Consider the following 12352-nt stretch of genomic DNA (forward strand, 5'->3'; position numbering starts at 1 on the left):
CCTCTGGCCCAGGAATTCACCTTCTCTAGCAGAGGACAGATGGAACTTCTTTCTCTGGCCAGGACTATGAACCCTGATCCTGGGAAAGGAGAGCTCCCTGGGACTCCTGGCCCAGCCAGGCAGCCATGGCAACTCTGTATGTGACAGAGCCAGAGTGGCTGGCCTTGGAGGGAATGAGTGCCTTAAATCAGCTTTACATGGGGCATATAGGAGCAGCAGCCCCTGCTTCTTGGGGAGCAGTGGTGTGTGCAGAAGGAGGGAGGCTGGGTGGAGCCTTTGATGTCACACCAAAGTCTCTCCCTTGGTACTGAAACCAGCAAGAAGGAAGCTCCAAGGACAGAGACTCCAGGAGGATTCCCATCCAGGGAAAAGGGGCCTGCTGGAGGGTATTGAAGCTGCCAGCCCCGCCGGCCACAGGCCATTTGCACAGGATCACCTCTGGTGCTTCCTTAGCACATTGTCCATGTTCATGTGCGGACAGTGATTGAACAACTCAGTGCTGGTGCACTTCCAGGGGTGGACTAGAACCCTTCCAGGGCCTGCTTGTGGATCAGAGGACCCCCACCCAGAGGATGGCCCTCTTCCTCAGGAGCTGGGGAAGGCAGCCACCATCCTGGGCAGAACCTGGGCTACCCGTGTGTTCTTTCTGAAGTCCCCATGTTCACTGGGCATTGCTGTGCCTGAGAAAGGCCCTCTCAGCCCCAGAGTCAGGAACTGTGAGGGGCTGTCTCCCATCCTGGCCCAGGACCATGACCTGAAATGATCCTGTCTTTGGGAGGACAGGACTCCTTCAGGACCCAGGGAGGGGACAGGCCCCTCTCCCCTCCCCAGGTCCAGGATGTCCAAGAGCCTGCAAGAGCTCTTCATTTAAGGAGGAGTCATGGAGAGCTTGTGTGTCTCATCAGCCCAGCAAATGAAAGAACAAAACCCCAATGCTCAGTTTCTAACAGAAGCAGAATTTCAATGTCCTGTTTGGGGGTATCCACCTCCCCTTTTATGTGGCCTTGGGGGACCCCAGGGAATGTCTTCCTTGTTCTCATGTCCTCAGAGGCAGGCGCTGGCCCCATGTCCTGGGGTCCCCACCCTGTCCCACTGCTGAGGAAGAGCCACATACAGGGACCTGGTGTCAGGAGTGTGGTCTCCCAGGGGCCTGGCGGTTGCATGGAAGGACTGAATTGCTTTTAGGGGAAGGGGTGCTCACTGGTGACATGTTCACCATTCCCACTGCACTCTGCAATCCAGACTCTGTGCCCAGCTTAGGTCAATCACCAACACCCCACATGCTCCTGCCATGGAAGCAATCATTCAGCATCACTGTACTGCACAGAAGTGGAGAGCGAGGCCCAGAAGCTGGGGAGGAGGGGCCCTCCACGAGGATGGCCAAGTGTGAGAGTTACTGTAATGCACAGTTGTTACTGTAATAAGGGACCCCATGGGCATTCAGGGATTTCAGCCCCCCCTTTTTTTTTTAGACATGAGCAGTGGCCCCAGGACTCGACCCCTACCTGATCCTTCACCCTCCATGAGGCCCCACATCTCCTGCAGCCCAGTCATTGTCTGTAGCCAGTCCTCCCTCCAGCCCCAGGAAATCCAGCTGCTCCAGGGCACTGAGAGAGGACAGGTTCTGGGGTCTGGTATCCATCACCATCCTGGGCTACTGGAATTAGGAAGAGATCCCCCCACCCACCCAAGTCCAGATGGGGCTACAGCACAAAAGGTCTCAGCTTACTCTTGTCAATTGGGCTGTAGAGATGGGGGGTCCCTAGGGTCCCACAGGCTTGTCGAAAATTCTGTTGGCCTTGGATCTTCATCCCTGACCCACTGTGCTCCCAGTCCTGGGAAAATGCTTTGTACTCCCTTGAGGTCCTTCTGAGCAGAGGACAACCTGTGGGCTTGGGGTCCTGATGACTTGAGTTTCCAGAACATGACAGAGCACTGGACCACTGGTCTGGGGACCAAGATCAGGACCCTCCTTTTTGCAGCCTCAGCGTCCCCATTTGGAAGAGGTTTCCAGAGTCAGTGCTCTGGTCAGGGTGAGGAGGCCTTAGGAATGAACCACCACGAGGACAGGAGAGGGAAATGGAAATGGGGAAAAGGTAGGCTTCTGAGGTTTCTCAAATCACCTGCAGAGCCCCCAAGACTTGCTCCTGGGAGAGACACAGAGACACACAGAGAAGACAGAGACAGAAAGTGAACACAAGAGATGGAACCAGGAGAAGAACAGACCCTGGGATCCCCTGGAAGTCTGTGTTGTGAGAGGACAAGGTCGTAATCATTTCACCGCAACCTTCCCACAGGGGCTAGGAGACAGGTAGGAGGAGGGGGCTTTGCCTGGACCCCAGAGCAGACCCAGGACCCTCTGAGCTGTGTTCTATGCCCCACCCAGCCCCCACTCATTCTTGCATTGCTATGTGCATGCCCCAGCCTCCTGTGATAGCAGGAATGTATGTAGAGGTCCTACCCCTGATGGTGTCCCTAGGAGTAAAATGCAGAGGAGCCCACTGTGCAGATGGGGAGCATAGGGAGGCCTTGACAGGCAGAGGGTCTGCTGAGGGTCACAGTCCTGGGCATAAGCAGGAGCCTGGTCTGAACTCATCTCTGTGTCCTTATAGCAGGGATATTGTCCGCACCCAGGCCTCACAGGGTCTGTGGGTAGCTGTGTGGGTGTCACTGTATGGATGGGGCATGGGGTAGAGGATGACTATTGAGCAGCTAGGGAGTGGGGGCCCTCAGGGGGCTCTGGTGTGAGGAGGAAGTCAGGTAAGGGGTCCCTAGAAAGTGGTGACCTCACTTCCCTGGCAACAGAACCCAACAGAATTTGAAACCCAGGTAACCAGTCACCCACATTCCAGAGACAGCCCCCTGCCCAGTTCATTTTGTTGGAGATCCTTGAACGAAGAACATGTTTGCATGTTGCATCCCAAAATCCAGAGGCTGCAGGCAGAGGAAAGCACACCCTGCAAACACTTTCCCTAGCTGGGGATGTCACATCAGGGCTCCCTGACATCTCTGATCATTTGGCAGGAAGTACAGAAAGGTGACACCATGAGGCCCAGAACCAGCCCCTAGCTCTATGTGCTCTGATCCGACCTGTGCAGCTCCAGTTCCCCTCCCCATGCATGCGTGTGTGCATGCGTGTATGTGTATTTGTAAAGAAGGCTCATGTAGGGTGTACCCACCCCATTCAAGAGCAGGATGATGAGGGGTCAGATGCCCAGTGGGCAGGTCATGTTCACACCCAAGGTCAAGGCTGGCTAGGTGGGATGGGGTATAGGGGGCTGCGAGCTTCTCCCCAGGGTTTATCCCATGTACTGCAGGTATGGGTCCCTGTCCCAGGTGTGGGGCTGTGCATGCACAGGTCTGTGTCTGATCTGGGAGCAGCAGGGGCACTGGGCAGGAGGACAGTGAGAATGGCTTGGCAGGGCTGTAATGCATCTGGGCCGGCTACCAGTCCCTGTCTTTGCAGAACACCAGGGATGATGAAACAGGGAGGAGGGTGGAGGACACCTGCTCCATTTCCCTGACACAGGGAGTGACCACAGGGGGCTCTCCAGGAGCAGGGAGGGGACTGCCCAGGCCACTGTCCCTGGTGGTACCACACCGGACTGTGGTCCAGGACCTGGAGCCCACAAAGGCTGAGCCCAAGGGTGAGAAGGCCAGGGCTGGGTGTATGTGGGTGTCTGGGGATGGGTCAGTGCCAAGCCCCACAGACAAGAGATCTCAGAGGCTGGTGTGGGGCCAGGAGCAAGGACTGGGCTCAGAGAATCCAGTGGGTGGACTGCAGTTGGGGAGATGTTCCAGTGAGGGTTCCTTCCTGGGTGTAGCTTCACTGGGAGGCCCTGGGCTGACCTCTATCTCTGCAAAGGCATGCAAACATGTTCTTCATTTCAGGTTCTCCAACAAAATGAGGTGGGCAGGGGGCTATCTCTGGAGTGTGGATGCCTGGATACTTGGATCTAGCTCTGAAGAGCTAGAGCCAACCCCAACTTCATCTGCAGCTCCAGAAAGGGGGATGGTGCCTGGAGAGACTTCAGCAGGAGACTAGGAGCCAGCAGGTGACCAGCCGTCTGCCCTTGGAGAGCCTGACACCCTCCTGGAAGAGCTGGTGTCTGCCCCTGCCCCAGCCTCTGCTCTTGCTACAGTTCTGCTCCTGTCCCTGCCCCTTCCTCTGTCCCAGCCCCTGCTCCAGTTCCTGCCCTGCCCTTGCCCCTGCCAGAGCCACTCTGCCTTCCCCTGTCCCAGCCTGTGCTCCTGCTCTTGCATCTGTCCTGGCTTCTCTCCCTGCCCCTGTCTCACCCCCTACCCCTACTCCTGCTCCTTCGGGGCTCCCAGAGCCACATCCAGAGCCCACAGCCCAGCTCATTGTACAATTATCCCTTGTTCTATCCCCCAACCTTGATGGCCCACAGGAATGTTTCATCCCCTACCTGTATATTCTTTCTCTCTGGTACATATTAACTATTATTTTGTCTTTCTATGATCTGCATACTGTTTTTTATTTGTTTTAAATAAAATTACTTGTTTTCACTAGAACAAGTCACTAGCGTTAAGTACATTCCCAACGCTGTGCCACCACACCACAGAACATCGCTGCAGGATATCTCCTTCCCCAAAGGAGATCCTGAACCCAAAGCCCTCCCTGCCCATTTCTCCTCCAGCCAGGCTTCTCGCAAGCCCTAAACCGCCTTCTCTGTTCCTTTACCTGTTCTGGATGGTTCTGTATGTAGGATCACACAATATGTGCCTTTGCGTCTACCCACCTATTTTCAAAGGGGACTCATTTTTTTCTGTGTTTGTGTGACATAGAATTTCCCTTATTTGATATTGAAACCCCTGATGGGTTACAGTTGAGATGTAATCATAGAGACCCCTTTAGGAATTATGGGCACAATCTCAGGGTTGAGACCCCTGTTCCTGCTGGGACACCACAACCTGACCCAAGACAGGACATGGCTGGTTCCTCCTGTGGCCCACACAGAAATCAGGGAAATGTAAAAAGCTGGAAAATACACCACAGAAAGCAAGTGCTTTGTTCACAACCCAAGGCCAGAGAAAAGTTTCATCTGACTGCTCCCTCCCTCCTTCTCATCCTCCCTCCCTCCTTTCTCCCTCTTTCCCATCCTCCTGCCTTCCCTCCCACCCCGCCACTCTCATCCTCCCTCATCCCACCCTGCCATTCTCCCTCTTTCTTCTCCCTCTCTCCCTCACTCCCTCCCTGCCTCCCCTATCCCTCCCACCCTTCCTTCCCCTCCCTTCCACCTTTCCTTCCTTCCTTCCCTCTTTTCCCTCCCTCCCTCCTTACCCTTCCTCCACTCCCCTCCTCCTTCATGCCCTCCTTCATTCAGCAGAAGATCTGGGGTCCCTGCTCTGTACTGAGCTCTGTGGCTTCATCAGTGAGCATCCCCCCAAACCCATTTGGTCATATCCACTGTGGGAGGTGACGGGATTAGCAGTGGTGATGAGTACCAGGAATCTGCTCCTGAAAACAGAGGCCAGTTGCACAAAGAAAAGAATGGAGAGGCCCATGCTTAGCACTTCCTCTAGAAAAATCTAGTCCTGAAAAGTGATGAAAAGTAAATATATCCTAGACTTCATGCAATGTGAGTGCTAATGGCCCATATGCCCTGATTCCTAGAAGCAACAAAGAGGTAATCAGCCAGTGTTGACTGGGGGTTTGTGGCACAACTTTTCTGACCAAATGACAGAGTTTCAACCAACATCTCCAGGGCCTCCAAGTTTTCCCAAGGGTCTCTGTGATCCTCTCACTCTTCCATCAACCTCTTGGGAAGCTCTGTCCTGTCATCTTTCTTGTCTCCTGCCTTTTCTGTGACCCTTCTGTGATCTCCCCTTCCCCCACGAGGGCCACCCTCACCAGGATTCCCCATGCCCCTTGGATGGGTGCCCACATCCCACACTGGGCTCAATGAGCTCTATGTTTTGTGCAAGACCTGTGCATTCCTTCTGGGGTCACCTGGCATCTCCCTTGAAGCGGCCTGCATCTTCCTGCACTGGGTCTCCTCTGATGAGTCTATGAGGCCAGACCGCACCCATGTCACAGGCAAGGAAGTGCAAGTCCAGAAGGTCCAGATGACCTGCTCCCAGTCCCAGCGTGTGGACCCTGGGCTGAGAATGGTCTCTGAGCAGAAGAGGAGTTGGGCCCAGAGAGCCTGAGGGAGGATGTGGCACAGGGAGCCCCCAGGAGGAGAATGAGCACCATGGGGGCCTGGCGCTCAGGCCTGCTGGGAGACTATGTCCCACCCCCACTGGATCTGTCCTCAAGTCTGAAGGTCGTTGGGGTATCCACCCTCCCAGGCTGCAGGCTCACAGTGACTGGCAGGGGAATGGCATGGTTGGTGCAGAAGAGAGCCCTCAGATAGAGAGGAGGGGGCAGGTGCTTCCCTAGCAGCAGGTGTACTGGAGCAGACTGAGGGGGCATCAGCAGACAGCAGTGTCTACAGCTGGGGTCTCCATACAGGCCCCCTCCTGAGGCTCAGCACAAGCTTGGCTGGATGGCCTGTGTTCCCAAACACAAAGTCTGGCCCAGGACCTTTCCTCAAGCCCCTACTCTTAATCCTTTGTACTCAGCTCAAGTGCAAGAAATGGCCAATAGCTTAGGTGGTGGTGGGCACACAGAGACATGTGATTGTATGATCCCACTACTGCATAGACATTTGCAGGAAATGAAGTTAGTTTCTTGAAGTAAGATCTGCACACTCTCACCCAATCTCCCCAAGGAGGGCTGACCACCCTTAGCAACAGGGCAACCACGTGGGAAGTCATAGGCAACACTGCCCCAAATATGGTATGTTGGCAAATTAAATATAGAAACTGAAAGAATTTTGCATAGAGCAGAATCAAGAAGGTCCCTCTGATTCCCAGCCATCAGCCCTTCTTCCCTGAAGCAAGTCAGAGTACTCCCATGTGGCACTTTCTCTCCCCAGACTGCAGGGACGACATGCTTATCACCAGAGTTAAGGAATTTAGGGCCACAAAGGGTATAGGAACAAACCTGGTTAAACTAACCTTTATCTTCCTAGTTATTTGTTTACCATTTACCAGCCCTACCTCCAACCCCTGTGTCTCTCAATTCTTCACATGTTTATTGCTTCTTTGCCTAAAATGTAGAAGAACTGTCTATTCCAATTGTCTCTGCTGGTCTCCATGTTTTTGTGAGGCTCCCACCAAAAAAATCAATACACTTTGCCAGCTTTTCTCCTGTTCATCTGTCTTTGTCAATTTCCAGACCCAGCCAGGGACCTTAAGAGGAGTTGAAGAAAACTTTTCTCTCTTGCAGCCCTGGGAGAGGGGTGGTGGCAGGGGGAGTCAGGAAAACCCATCCTGTCTTCCTGACCTTGTTTAAAACCATCCTCTGCTGGTAAGCAGCACAGAGCTGTGCATGGCTGGGAGAGCCAGGGAGAGGGAGGTGGAACATGTAAGAAGCTACCTGACCCCCAGCCGGGGGACTTGGGCCCATTGACAACTTCCGGGTGTGATGATGAATATTATAATGGAAGCATCCTGAATGTCAGATGCTCCCCACCGCAGGCTTCATTATTGCTGCTCATTGTGGTTGCTACTGTTGGCTTAGTGATTTTTCTGAACTAACCTTGTCAAGCCTGTGTTCTTTGCCATGTGTGGCCACTAAATCCCTGTGTTGTTAACTTAGTGGTCAGCCAGTGGCTGGGCAGAGAGATCACCCATGTTTCTGAGCTATGGCTACAGATTGGAGGGCCCCACAACGTCCTTCTCAGGTTTGAATAGTCTGCTCGAGTGGCTCATAGAACTCAGAGAAACATGTTACTTACTAGATGATCATTTCATTAAAAGGACAGAACTCAGGACCAGACAGCTGGAAGTGATGAGCAGGGCAAGATGTATAGCAGAGGCTCGGAGCTCCCTCACTCTTGGAGTGAAAGAGGCCTTTTCAACACCTTGAAACCATGCCAGGCCTCAGTCTTCCAATGTCAGCTGCACTGAAATACATTCCTTTCCTGTGTCACCACCACTTGTCTCTCTGCCTTTGGATCTGGGACACTGTGAATAATATAATGCAGCAAATCAAATACCAGTCTTCCTCTCCACAGGGTTCACTGCTGCTGCTCCTCTCACTGCAGTTCTGTTGTTGGCTTAGTGACATTTCTGAACTGATTTTGTCAAATCTGTATCCCTTGTCATGTGTGGCCATAGAAGTGTCTGGTCTGTGAATGTAGTGGTCATCTGTCAACTGGGTGAGATTTCCTTAAACATCTGGAAACTTCCCTCCTTCTGGAAACAAACAAAACAAAACAAATTCCAGTCTTTGCAGATGAGAAGGAGGGCTCTGGGTGGGTGGATATCAGGATACACCTTCAGCACCAGCCAGGCCTCTTAGCACTCTGCCTCAGCCTTCACTTCCTAGTTGCCATGTCTGACAATCACCAGAGGGCAGAGCCTAGGGCCTTCTCAGGTCGGCCCTGAGCAGGCACCCAGACCATAAATGCAGTGTCCCAGGGGGTTGGGAGTAAGTCAGAGCTTCCAGGCCCTTCTTCCCTAAAGCTCCTCATCACTCAGCCTTTCTTTCAGTGATTCTGCTTGGTTTCTATTTGCTCCAACTCTCACATTGCCCTAGGCAGCAGAAACTCACATATGCCTTTAAATGGTTTAGACATCACATGTCCTCCAGTAGCCACCTCACTACTGGGAGAGTTGGTGGAAAGCAACAAGTCACAGAGGAATCCAAGGGTCTGGACATAGTGTTTCCCTCCCCTGAGATGGGGACATCTGTGAGAGGAGTAGGTGGCCAGCTGTTGGGGGTGGGGAGGGTGGTGCAGGCACCTGACGTGGACAGGACAGATTGGGTAGGTTAGACCGAGATCCCCAGGGTATGTTCCTGACATCTGGACTGAACTTGTCTTCAAAGCTGCTGACTGGTTGGGATCATTTTCAGGCTGAGGAGGAAAATGAAAGGAGCAGAGGAGACTGAGAAGCCTCATAACAGACATATAAAAAAATTGCTCAACATCCCTCAACATGAGGGAAATACAAATCAAAGCTATAATGAGATACCACCTTACTCCAGTTAGAATGGCTACAATTAACAAGACAGGAAACAACAAGTGTTGGCGAGGTTGTGGAGAAAAGGGAAACTTTTTACACTGTTTGTAGGAATGCAAGCTGGTGCAGTCACTCTGGAAAACAGTATGGAGGTTCCTCAAGAAGTTGAAAATAGGGGCGCCTGGGTGGCTCAGTGGGTTAAGCCGCTGCCTTCGGCTCACGTCATGATCCCAAGTCCTGGGTTCAAGCCCCGCATTGGGCTTTCTGCTCAGCAGGGAGCCTGCTTCCTCCTCTCTCTCTGCCTGCCTCTCTGCCTGCTTGTGATTTCTCTCTGTCAAATAAATAAATAAAATCTTAAAAAAAAAAAGAAGTTGAAAATAGAGCTACCCTATGACCCAGCAATTGAACTCCTGAGTATTTACCCTGATGATACAGATGTAGTGAAAAGAAGGGCCACTGGTACCCCAATATTCATAGCAGCAATGTCCACAAAAGCCAAATTGTGGAAAGAGCCTAGATGTCCTTCAGCAGGTGAATGGATAAGAAGCTATGGTCCATATATACAAGGGAATATTCCTCAGCCATCAGAAAGTATGAATACCCACCATTTGCATCAACATGGATGGAACCGGAAAGGATTATGCTGAATGAAATAAGTCAAGCAAAGAAAGATAATAATCATATGGTTTCACTCATATGTGGAACATAAGGAATAGAGAGGAAGACCCCAGGAGAAGGGAGGGAAAAATCAATGGGAAGAAATCAGAGAGGGAGACAAACCATGAGACATTCTGGACTCTGGGAACAAAACTGAGGGTTACAGAAGGCAGGGGCAGGGTGGAGGGATAGGGTAGCTGGGTGACAGGTATTAAGGAGGGCACATGTTGTGATGAGCACTGGGTGTTACAGGCAACTAATGAATCACTACATTAAAATCTACTGATGTACTATCAGTACATCAGTACAGACAATGAATTTAAAATTTAAAAATTAAATTAAAAATAAAACCAAGGCAGAAACCATGAATAATTCAGAGGGCTCCATTCTCCTCTGGAGTCTGAGCTAGCAGCCACAGCCAAGGCCTCTGGCGGTCAGGGGACTGAAGGTCTGAGAGGTGGCTCAGTGAACCCCTGCCCCTGAAGCCCCATGGCTGTGGCTACATGCAGGCACTGGGAAGGAAGACCCAACCAGAGGCCATCCTGGCTCCAAGGCCACTGCAGGATTACTCCCATCCCCACCAGGCGGTATCTGTCTAGAACCAGGAAGAAAGTGTTTTTCCTTGATTGTTCTTTTTAAAGATGGTTACTCAGCATTGACACAGAAAAACATCTGGCATAAAACTGGAGCCGTTCACAGTTGCAAATGACCCAGAAGTTATAAAAATGTAGTGACCACAAAGAGAGGACCCTGTGTCCCTAGACAGGCCTCCTGTGTGTGGGTGTAGCTGGGGGCCATGGACATGCCTGTGTGAGCAGGGATTGGCTCCATGGTTTCCCTCAAGGGGACAGAAGTAGGAACCTGCTCTGACAGCTTTGCTCAGGACAGCACCCCCTGATGGAGATGGGGACAGCCCCTCATGAGTCCCAGATGTTCTGGTGATTTTGGGGCATGGCCTGCATCTCAGCTTCTTCATGAAGAGCGGGGAGGGCATCCCAGACACCGTGGGTCCCACAGGTCCTCCTGGGACAGCCCCTCATGAGTCCCAGATGCCCTAGTGATTCTTGGGCACAGCCCGAATCTCAGCTTCTTCATGAAGGGTGGGGAGGGCAGCTCAGCCCCTGTGGGTCCCACAGGTCCCCTGGGGATAGCACCTTGGTGGGCTTGTGGTCCAGCAGGTACCTGTTCAAGTGGCTCTCGCCATGCCACACAACCTCAATCCCATTGGCCACGTCAACCCCCATCACCTGGTGACAGGCCAAGGTCACTGAACCTCCACCAATCCCCCAAAAAAGGACCCCATATAGTAAACATCACCCTGATCCCTGGGGATGTGTGCCTGGGACTGTGGCCATTGCTGGTAGCTGAAGTCCTCATGGGACACCCAGTAGAAACTGGGGTGTGGGGTGCCAAAAAGGGGGACAGGAGCTCCATGCCCACATGGTCACAGAACTTCATGTCCTTATCTGCACACACCAGGTCTTCCACCTCATGGAGGAAGCACTGCTCACAGAAGTGGCTAACCATCACCATGTGCTGCACGGACACATCCTGTCAGTGTGGGGTGCTGGGGGCCTTGAGGACCACCACCCTCCAGACATCCCAGGGGGGCACACAGGCCTGGCAGCCCTTTGGTCGGTGATGACCTAGTAGGTGACCCTGTGTCCCACCACGATGGGCTTCTCTGCCCTCTGTAGGAACAGCTCCAGGAAGAACACCAATCTACAGGGACAAGGGACAAGGTGGGAGGAGGGTCAGTGTCAGAGGCTGGCAGCAGAACCCCAGAGCTAGGGGCCATGAACTTGTGCACCTTCTTCAAAGGGGCAGTCCCTGGGCTGCTTTAAGCAGCAGCCACTTCCCCAGCCTGTCCTGAGCAAGACTGCTTGTAGGGTCTCCCTGCCTTCTGCTCCCAGAGATGGGGGCCTTCAGCACCCCATCATACAAAGGGGAGCCCGAGGCTTCAGAAGTGGGAAACCAACCCCACAGTCAGCATGCTGGAGCCAGGATCACTCCCCCTGTGCCAAGCTCCCAGGCAAACCCTGCGGGTGCCCTCCCCTGGCTGACACCCTGCAGATCCTGTCCCCACCTGCCAGGAGTGGAGCACCTTTGGGCACAGCCCTCCTTTCTATGGCCTACAGACTGGCTAGAATCAGCAGGGCTGGCCTCCTGCCCCACTTTGCTTTTAGTGGGTTGTCGCTGGCCCCCACAGCTGTCTCCACCCCCATAGGGTCCTCCCTTGAAGTCTACAGGGCCTCTTGCTGACAAGGTCCATCAGTCAACCACTGCTATTCCTAGGAGCCGTCACCCTTGAACTCCACCAGATCAGGAATCAGGTCCAGCTCATGGACAGGGAAGGGGAAAGAGGACTGCTGGAAGAAGAGGAGGCTTACTTATGCCCCAGCCATGAATCTAAGAGTGTAAGCTTCCAGGTCCAGGTCTACATCGCCTGGGCCCCAAGAAGTTGGAAGTCTTGTCTCTCTGTGGGGACTACCTGTGGGGATAGCTGCTCCCCCATTGTCAGCAAGGGTGGTGAGCCCCTCTGAGATTATTTTTTTTAAGGTTTTACTTATTTGACAGAGAGAGAGAGACAGCCAGAGAGGAAACACAAGCAGGGGGAGTGGGAGAGGGAGAAGCATGCTCCCCACTGAGCAGGGACCCCAAC

General features: G+C 53.0%; 1 pseudogene; it reads right to left on the reverse strand.

The window, feature by feature from the left end:
• Positions 1-10781: 10781 nt before the first annotated feature.
• On the reverse strand, positions 10782-11915 carry LOC125079763 (histo-blood group ABO system transferase-like; annotated as a pseudogene).
• Positions 11916-12352: the final 437 nt, after the last annotated feature.

The sequence above is a fragment of the Lutra lutra genome, chromosome 10 (assembly GCF_902655055.1).
Source record: "Lutra lutra chromosome 10, mLutLut1.2, whole genome shotgun sequence".
Taxonomy (NCBI): Eukaryota; Metazoa; Chordata; class Mammalia; order Carnivora; family Mustelidae; genus Lutra; species Lutra lutra.